This window comes from Argiope bruennichi, chromosome X1, assembly GCF_947563725.1.
Source record: "Argiope bruennichi chromosome X1, qqArgBrue1.1, whole genome shotgun sequence".
NCBI lineage: Eukaryota > Metazoa > Arthropoda > Arachnida > Araneae > Araneidae > Argiope > Argiope bruennichi.
In genome coordinates, this window is record NC_079162.1 from 35,308,972 (window position 1) to 35,319,361 (window position 10,390).

A 10,390-nucleotide genomic window follows, 5' to 3' on the forward strand; every position below is an offset into this window, starting at 1 on the left:
TCAATCGTATTTGGAAAGAGAGAGTATACCCTACACAATGGAGAGAAGCTATTGTAATCCCTATTCTAAAACCCGGAAAGGAGAGCACAAACCCTATGAATTACCGTCCCATTGCATTTACCAGCTGTTTATCCAAAACCATGGAACGGATGGTGAATGCAAGATTGATTTATATCCTGGAGACCCAAAATTTGCTTCCACCTCATCAATATGGATTTCGTAAGAAAAGCTCGACTATTGATAATGCTATTTATCTGGAGACGCAAATTCGAAATGCCTTCCTTCAAACAAACCATTTGGTCTCGGGTTTTCCTTGATATTGAGCAAGCCTATGACCGAATATGGTGTCATGGCATTTAGCAAATACTGAAGAGTTTTGGTTTTAGCGGTAACTTACCTATTTTTATACAAAATTTTTTATCTTTTCGTAATTTTAAAGTTCGCCTTGGATGTACATTGTTCAATTCTTTTATCCAATCAGAGGAGGTTCCCTAAGGCAGTTTTTTGAGTGTAGCATTGTTTATTCTCCATATATCCAATATACTTTTAGAATTGCCTCATTCTGTCCAAGGTACTCTCTATGTGGACGACCTGCAAATTATACAATTAATCGAAAGGCAACGTCAAATCGCTATTAATAGCATTCTTGTACGGTGTGAAAAGAATGGCCATATCATATCACCTACTAAAAGTTATGTTGTACATTTTTGTAGGAGAAGAGGCTTGCATCCAGACCTTGACCTTCACATTAGCAATCATTCCATACCAGTTATGAATGAAATACAATTTCTTCTGATAATTTTTGATAGCAGGCTGACCTTCCTTTCGCCCAATTTGTGTTTGTGTAAGAGATGTGAAAGATTATTAAACGCATTAAAAGTATTATCTAACACCTCATGGGGAGCAGACCGTACTTCTCTCCTTAAAGTTTATGAATCTGTAATTCTTTCTCGTATTGATTATGGTTGTACTTTATATGGTTCTACATGTGCTTCTAATCTGAAAAAACTCGACCCAATCCATCATTCCGCCTTAAGAATTTGTTCGGGTGCCTTCCGCACATCTCCTATTAATAGCCTTTATGTGGAGTGTCACCAAACTCCTCTCCTTCTCAGGCGTCAGAAATTATCAATTAATTACTATTTTAAAATCCTGTCAATACTCAACCATCCTTTGAGATCTCAGTTTGTAAACCAGTCTCTCGACAGACTTTGTAATGCCTGTTCTTCTAGAATACGTCCCTTTCTCGATCGCACCAAAAAACTGTTGACACGTGTTTTAATAGTTTACAAATCCAGCAGGATACTATTCATCACTATCCACCTTGTAATGTACCCTCTGTCCGACACTTGAATCCATTTAATTATTTCAATAAGAATACCACTAATCCAGTCGTTCTACAACAAATCTTTTATTATCACCGTTGTTAATATTCTGACTATAGAGTTGTTTTTACAGATGGTTCAAAAGCAGATGAACATGTAGGTTTTGGAGTCATTATTGATGATGTCAGTTACAGTCGCAAACTTTCTCACTTGTGTTCAATTTATAGAGCAGAAGCAATGGCAATCCTCCATGCTCTGCAACGTATATCTTGTAGTCAGTATAAAAGATTTTGTATTTATAGCGACAGTATGAATGTATTACAGCAATTAGAAAACATTGAAAATGCCACTCACCCTATTTTATTCAATATCATCGATACAATCTCCTCATTGATAGACAGAGGCTGTAATATTTCTTCTGTTGGATTCCCAGCCATGTCGGTATTCTAGGCAATGAGAAGGCAGATACTACAGCCCGAACAGCTTCTGTCGCTTTGGACCATTCAGTCCCTCTAGCAGATGTACGCAATTCCGTGAAGAAATATATCCTTGCAAAATGGCAGGAAATATGGGATTTGCAAATTAATAACAAGCTGCATCGCATTAAGCCTATAATTTCATTGTGGGGGCCCATTCTTCCTAATCGAAGATTCGATGTTAAATTGACGTTATACTCATTATACTCATAAACACTTGCTCTGTAGGAATTCTGTACTAATGTGTTCAACGCGCGAGGAAAAATTGTGGACCATATTTTAACAAAATGCCCTAATTTTAACTCTTCACATTCACACTATTTTAAAACAACCGTTTTAGACTTGAAAGACTTAGTGGGTAAAAGACCCCACCCAAATTTGTTTCTTTTCCTAAGAAACATAGGTATCTTACCTCTAATTTAAGTTTTAATCCATGTTTTATACTGTTTTTGAGATTCTGCCTGTTTTTAACGCTTTGTAACTGTCTGGCTTTATTTGATTTTTTAAAGAAAAGCTACAACATTATTTAAAATTTTCGATTAATAGCAATTTATATTAGTTATTTTAGCCTTTTTAAATTGTTTCATAATTTAACCTTGTGTTTGGCTCGGCATAGCCGACACCGGCTTTTGTGCTATAAAACGCCAAATTCCAATCCAATCCAATCCAGGCTAACTGCAGGCGACAGTGAGTTGCAGTAAGTGGAACACATCTGACAGGCCTACGGGCATATAGACCAATTTGCCCTAAGCGTCTGTACACGGTCTGCCTTGAAACTGTCATACCAGTGGCTGAAGAGAGCTGCCGAGAAATGTCTGATGCTGCGCTCTGTCTGTTTCTTTTGGCAGTAATTGCCAAATACCGGTCCTCATTCGGCGTTGTAACTCGGGGGCGACCTGTGATGTAATTCACATAACCATCATCTGGGAATCGTTACCAAAGCTTGGAGATGACACTCCGGGCGATTTTAAGTTCCTCGGATACTTCCAGCTGGGTATGCCCACATCCCAGACGGACGATAATTCTACCACATAAAAAATCATCCAAATGCGTCCTTTGCTTCAGAACTATGCGGTTATTGCACTGAAAGGCCTGTAAAGTGCTTGCGAACAATTTTACTTCTTTGCTTGTATTGCTTATGCGTCACTGTCTTACGCTCTCGTCATTGTGACGTGCTTTCGGTGTCATCTGATGGCTTCCTGCAATTAGAGATGCATAATCTACGATTTTTTGAATAACAAATAACTTTGCTGTTGTTATTTTCAAATATTTGTTCCAAATATCTATTATTTCAATCATATTATTAATTTAAAATTATTATTTAATATTAAATATAAAATTTATTAATTTTAATTAATACTTAATTTACTAATTTAAGTAACGTGTGATTGAATTAATTTATCTATTTCAGCTTACTTCTTAAATTTGATTTTTTTCAAAACTATTTATTTAATTTCTGTATTGGAGTAAAATATTTTCTGAAAAATTTGAATTAAATATAAATGTCATTTTTTTAAATTGTTTACTTTAGTTCTATATTCTACCAATAGATGCAGCAATAAATGGAATATATGCAAAATCAAATCACAAGCAATTAAGAACGATTTGTATGGAACAGTGCATCAACACATACGAATACCAGTAAGACCGGTTACTCTCATGAAGTGGAGCGGCGACTTCACACTTTCCAGTGAAGTCACCGCTCCGATAAATTTTAGTGATATGCAATTCAATGATACGATGATTCCAATGACCGGTCCGTTCACTTTTCAATCCGTTCACAGATTTTTCCTTTTCTGTTATGTTCGAGAGCTTCCATTGGACAGATCGTATCGATTGTTACTTTCCAGTGAAGTCACCGCTCGGGTAAATTTCAGTGATATCGTATCGATTGTTACTTTCTATCGTGATCCAAAACCTGTAATGGAAATATCACCAGTAAGATCGTATCAAGGATTTGAATCACACCCCTCTTTGAAAAGTATTGATCACTTGTATTTGTGACTTTTTGATATTGGTTACGTAATAACCGATCGTAAAATATTCGTCATCCCTACCTGCAATTTGCATATGATTTTTGAAGATGTGTGTAGTCATTTTACGGGTGATATATGTATTTTAAAATTCGATTTCCGCGTGACTCTGAATTATCCTTAATTTTTGGATATGAGTGTATTTCCAAATTGGGAATCAGGAAATTATCATATTATGAAAAAGAAGTCAATATCTTGCTTTATAATATGATTTTTACAATATTTCTAATAATATAATATATTTTGCTAAAAGTATAATTGTCAGTGTTTTATTAAATTGTTGATAAAAAAGTATTTTATACAAATGGGATATTTTCATTCTTTTTTCTCAGAGGAATATACGAGAAGTTGTGTATGGTAGGCTAAATTAAATTTTAGATACATCTATGTTATTGTTCTTTTAGTAAAGCTAAGAAATTACAAGGCTAAGAAACATATTACTGGGGAAGAAACTTCCAGCTGATACTTCTAACTTTAAAAAGCTGTTAATATTTCAGTTTATTAGTTGTACTATTCTTTTAAGGAGAGTTGTAGAAAGGCAAAAAGATATATTTTAACAAACTAAAAGGATTCAACAGATAATATATAAAATGCGTAATTGTATCATAGATCGAAAAAAATATTAATATGCATTTAAATGATGAAGGTTTTTTTGCAATTATAGATAATATTTTTTATTATAGTGATATAATAACCTTAAAACTATTAATATAGTTCTAAAAATTGAACTGCAACTTGTCAAGTCCTATCTTTAAGTGTTTCAGTAATTAACAAAAAGAAGTGAAAAAAATTGTTGTATTACAAAGAAATTTAAATAATCATTTCATTCAAAAATTATTTTCAAACACAACACTTTTGCTTGAAACTTGATAAAAACCAAAAAAATCCCGCCTCTGAAATTACTGTGTATCTTCAAATAATGTCCCTCCTTCCTTTTTTCAGGAACTAGAATTAAATTTTTATTTTTCTAGGAATTTTCCAAACTTATATTCACCATTTCAAATTTTTTTTTTTTCGCGTTTGTTAAAAATTACTTCAAACTATACTATTTATTATTAAAAGGAATGATGTAAATATGTGTCGTTTTTATTATCACACAATTGAAATCTGGTAAACTTTTTTTTTAATTCTTCAATATATGTTTATCTTTCCATTAACAAAATTTTGGAAAGTGTTATTTAATATGCAGAATTAAATCTCGCGATCATCTAAATAATACATACTCTAAAATTAATATTTTTATCATTTATTCCTATAATAATTTTTAAAAAGAATTCTTGTCCTCTGCATTGAATGAAAACATTTGCAGAATACTAAAATGAAAGAAGAAAAAGGAATGGCTTTTGAAAAGTCAGGAAGCCTCCTAATGTAGATTCATTTTATTTTATAACTGTAAAGTTATAAAATAAACTGTAAAGTAGAGTTTTAAAACGCATAAAGCATTATTTTGTAACCAAAAATAATGTATTATTCCCCTAGTTTTGAAACCCAAGGAATTTTATGTAAGCACTTTTTCGAAAAATACAGAAATTAATGTAAATTAGTTATTTTAAGAAAAGTGTCAAGAATGAAAAAAATATGGCCTAGTGGCACTTTTACTTTCTTCAAAATATATCCATATATAGCTGAGTTTATAAAAACAGAAAGAACTAAATAAAAACAAATTTCATTGAAATAATAATACTAAATAAAAAGTATTTCCGAAACTTCTTTTAATAAATGAATTCTTGTTTCTTACTATATAAGGAATATTGATAATTTAATACTGATTATACTGATTATTGATAAGGTTATACTGAAAGGCTGATAATATCCCATGCTGAAGTTTCAGATATTTGAATATGCAATTCAATTAGCTTTTATGCTGAAAAGAAAATGTCCATTTATATGCATAAATTAAATTTCTTAAAAATGCGAAAAATGTTTTGGGGAGCAGCTTATTCGTCAGGAGTATTAGTCAACTTCAATTAAACTCTTTATATATAATTTGATATCCAGATTATTTCAACAAAGCAATTTGAAATTGCCAAATGCGGTAAACATTTTATCAGTGTTACATAAACAGAATTACATTTGATCTTTTAATTTTGTGCATGAATTGCATATTCTCACAACTTCATAAAAATGTGTCGGTCCACGTTATCTAACATCTTAATGCAGGTTGTCTTATGCGATGTTGTGATTGACTTTCTTGTCCCTTGTGTAAAACGCGTGGTCGATTGTAACATGGAAATGGTGCAAAGCATTTTGCCTGTTTATATGAGCATATTTAACAGCATTTTTACTGTATTGGAACGTGATGATAAAATAATAAATACTGTTATTATCTTTCAGTTTCTATTTTGCCTTTGAGCTGCATATTTCTTACAAGCGTGGATGTACACTTTCTTGAATATTTTTAATTTAAAATATTTCGAAATATTTTTGTAAAATTTTGAATTGATAATGTTAGGGCAATGCATAGCAGAGGTGTCGTGACTGAGGGGCAAGAGGAGGGCGCAGCTCTTAGGAGACATAATGCAGACAAAAAAATTAGTGCTTTTATACCATTTTTTAAATATAGTGAAACAACGAAAAAATAGTAACATACTCTGAGCACTATTACCCTTGCTAAGTCACTAATAATGACTGGAGGTCGAAAAAAAAATCTCATTTTGAACCGTACGTGAATCAATCTTTCTAAGCCACTGATGGAGAAAAGATGAGTAATGTAAGATTTCAATTATAGGAGAAAAATTCTTCAGTTTGTTGTTGTTGTTTCTCTCCTGAAGCGAGAAAAGTTACTGTATTTTTTTTTAGGCAATTATTCGATTTCTTTTTTTCTTTATATAACAACTAGCCGCCTTTGGCGACCAGCCGGTTCGCCAATCTTAATGTTCGTTAAAATTTTAATAATTAAATATTTTATGCAATTTCTACTTTAATAGCTTCTTCATCAAAATATTTTAAAACTTCAAATTTTGATTATCATATAATTCATTCATAATATTATAAAGGCCTTCAGTCATAACGTAATATGTATCTCTCTCATTTTCTGTTAGCACCCGTAGAATTTATGCTTTAAATTAAAGTGGAAAGAATTTATCTTCAATTAATATAATAATATTTTTTACTGAAACAAAGCATTTTTTTATAATCTGATTACTGAAAATAGAGTCACTCAGCGTTTAAACTTTATGGGCACTAAAGAATATCTTTTTAAATTTATGTAATATCTCAAGAGTTGGTCAACAAAATTTTCTTAGATTCATTATGAGCAGATCGATTCATTAACAATGTTTAAATTTAAATGCATCAAACACTAAGAAAATAAAACGAATCGTTTAAAATAAACGGTTGAAAACGGTAGAATTTATGCTTTAAATTAAAGTGGAAAGAATTTATCTTCAATTAATATAATAATATTTTTTAGTGAAACAAAGCATTTTTTTATAATCTGATTACTGAAAATAGAGTCACTCAGCGTTTAAACTTTATGGGCACTAAAGAATATCTTTTTTAGTTTATGTAATATCTCAAGAGTTGGTCAACAAAATTTTCTTAGATTCATTATGAGCAGATCGATTCATTAACAATGTTTAAATTTAAATTCATCAAACACCAAGAAAATAAACCGAATCGTTTAAAATAAATGGTTGAAAACAGGTTTTAAAAAAACTACTTAAAAAACGATGTACTTAAAACTATAAGCATATACAAAAAATATATAACTAACATAAATACAATTTACTTACAAAAGCATGCAACTAACCCAAAAATAATTTAAATCATCCATTGATAACGTTGTCATGGAAACAATCAGAACAGAATGCGCATGCGTGAATTTTCTTCGCCGGTTACGTAACGCAACCGGTGATTTTTAACGTGATTTTTTCTACGCCAGTTGGGGTAACGCTATGCGGATTAGAATTTTTTAATTTCCTTTATTCTGTTTTATTTTAATTCAAAAGTACTCAGAATGAATCTGAAAGATTGATTCATTAACAATGTTTAATTTTAAATGCATCAAACATTAAGAAAATAAACAGAACCGATTGAAATAATCCGTCGAAAAATTTTAACCCTAGCCTCATTACTGTTGGGAGAAAAAAAAACTGAAGCCTTTCTCGTTTGGCGCTGGGGATAATGGAAGATTTTTTTGGCGGAAAAGTTGGCGGTGGGGAAAATGGAAGATTTTTTTGGCGGGAAAGTTAGTTTTTAATTAATAATTAAAATTCTAATTAAAAATTCGAAAAAAGAAACCCCAGGTGCACATTCCCAACCTCCAAGGTATACATGTACCAAATTTGGTAGCTGTATGTCAAACGGTCTGGCCTGTAGAGCGCCAACACACACACACACACATTGAGCTTTATTATAAGTATAGATATAGATAAAGTATTTTTGATTTTTCTTTAAAATTATTCATTGTTTAATCAGACACTTTTGGTAATGGGAATAAAACTGTACAAAATTTTGGGGAAATTTACTGTTAAAAAAAATCGGCTGTTTAACTGTCTGGTTTTGAAATTACAGACATTTTACATTATTTGCTTAAAGAATTTTTGCAATTCTTGAAGTTCCATAAAGGTTAACATTATAATTTTAAAATTTATTTCAAATAAAAAAAAAGAATTTTATATATTATATTTGTATTTTTTCGAAGAGTTTAATAATTTTAATGAAGCAAACATAGCTGAGAGATCTCAACTTTTTGTGAAATAACTCAGTGCATTATTACACTCACAGATAAATAGAACAAGTAGCTTCTCTCTGTTAAGAGGATATTCACGACCACTCTATGCCACGATCTGTCACTAATTTGGATATCAATCAGAATTAACATCATAAGGAAAGTTGGATATCCATTCTGCCTCAGTTTTCGTCATTCCATTTTGGTTCCCCATTTCAACTGGAATGGATGCTACAGGGTCGTTGAGAAACAGTAGTAGTAGCTAGTGTGCATTTTGCGTAGAAGCCAATAGCTTTGGGAAAGTAGCTATCTCTTGAATCTGAAACGAAAAGACTTTCCCCAGACATTAGCCAAGAAAAATGAGAGAAGGAAGGATTTATCAGAGAACCTGGGATCGGAGTGAATGAAAATTGATATATTTGCATAGCGCGGAACATTGCAGTGCTTGTGAATGACCAGCATAGACTAAATAAAATAAATAACTTTGAGTAATACCACCCCCGATTTCCGTAGCATGACTTCCAACGGTACCTCCTATAGATAAGATCAATTTATCGGAGGTGCCTTTGCCAAGCTATGTATTCTTTCAAACTGTGAAACAATTTATTATCAAGAAAAGAAACGCCCATAAGAGCGTTTCACCCAATGAGAGTGTTGGATTTCTTTTGCGTACCTTTCGAAACTAGAGATGTATAACCCACGATTTTTTTTTAATAGCAAATATTTTTACTATAGTTATTTTTAAATATTCGTTCCAAATAACTGTTATTTTAATCACACCTTTAATTAAAAATTATTAATCAATATTAATAATAAAATTTATTAATTATAATTCATATTTAATTTATTAATTTAAATAACGTGTGATTGACTTAATTTATCTATTTGAGCTAAAGTTTTAATTTTGATTTTTTTAAAACCATTTATTTTATTTATTTATTAGAGTAAAGCATTTTCCAAAAAAACTTGAAATAAAAAATTGTCATTTCTTTAAAATCTTCACTTTACTTCTATATTCTACCAATAGATGGCGCCAACAGAATAAATACCAATAGAAATCATTTCATAGGCAATTAGAAATTATCTTCATGGGATACTGGTATTGTTCAGTGCGAAGTCACTGAAGCCAAGGAATCACTGATACCACTGACCAATCAGTAACTTCATACTTGAAAACACTAATGAACGAAACAAAAATAGAAATCCACACTCTGTATGTCAACCTTTTTGAGTCCAATCAAAGGTTTTCTTTCCCCATCTATGTGGTTTCTTGCTTACCTGGATAGTGATTGGTAAGCTGTGCTGTGATTGTACTCATTTCGTTTTCCGCGCCCGTAACAATTTGCCAACGGCAAAACTGCGTAAGCTTCGAGGATGCCAAGTTGTTTTTGGCATACAAGATAAGGTGCTATTGAGCCAAATGTTGTGTCATTGAAGGTTTAACAAAACAAATGTCTATAAACAAAACAGCCTTCATTATTATAGCCAAACATTATTTATTTACAGTTAATTTTTTAAAATATTTTTTTTTTATTCATATATGACTGTATTAATAAAGCATATTTTGTTTTCCAGGTTCACATGATAGACATTAATGCTTGAGTTTTCGAATTATATGAAATTTCTTTTAACTTAGGTTTGAAAATTAATGCTTTTAAAATAAATACTTTTCCTATGTGAAACTTCAAGTGATATTATAGTGTTCCTCAAGTAATTATGGTTACAAAAGTAAAAAAAAAAAACTATTAATATTTTTATTATTACTATTGTTTCTTATGGCACTTGCCATGGACAACAAGCCCGCTGTTCGAAGACAGCCGATTTAAGCCTGATGGAGAGTGCCTCTTGTTTCTATATTAGCGCCATCTAGGGTCAAGAGAACGA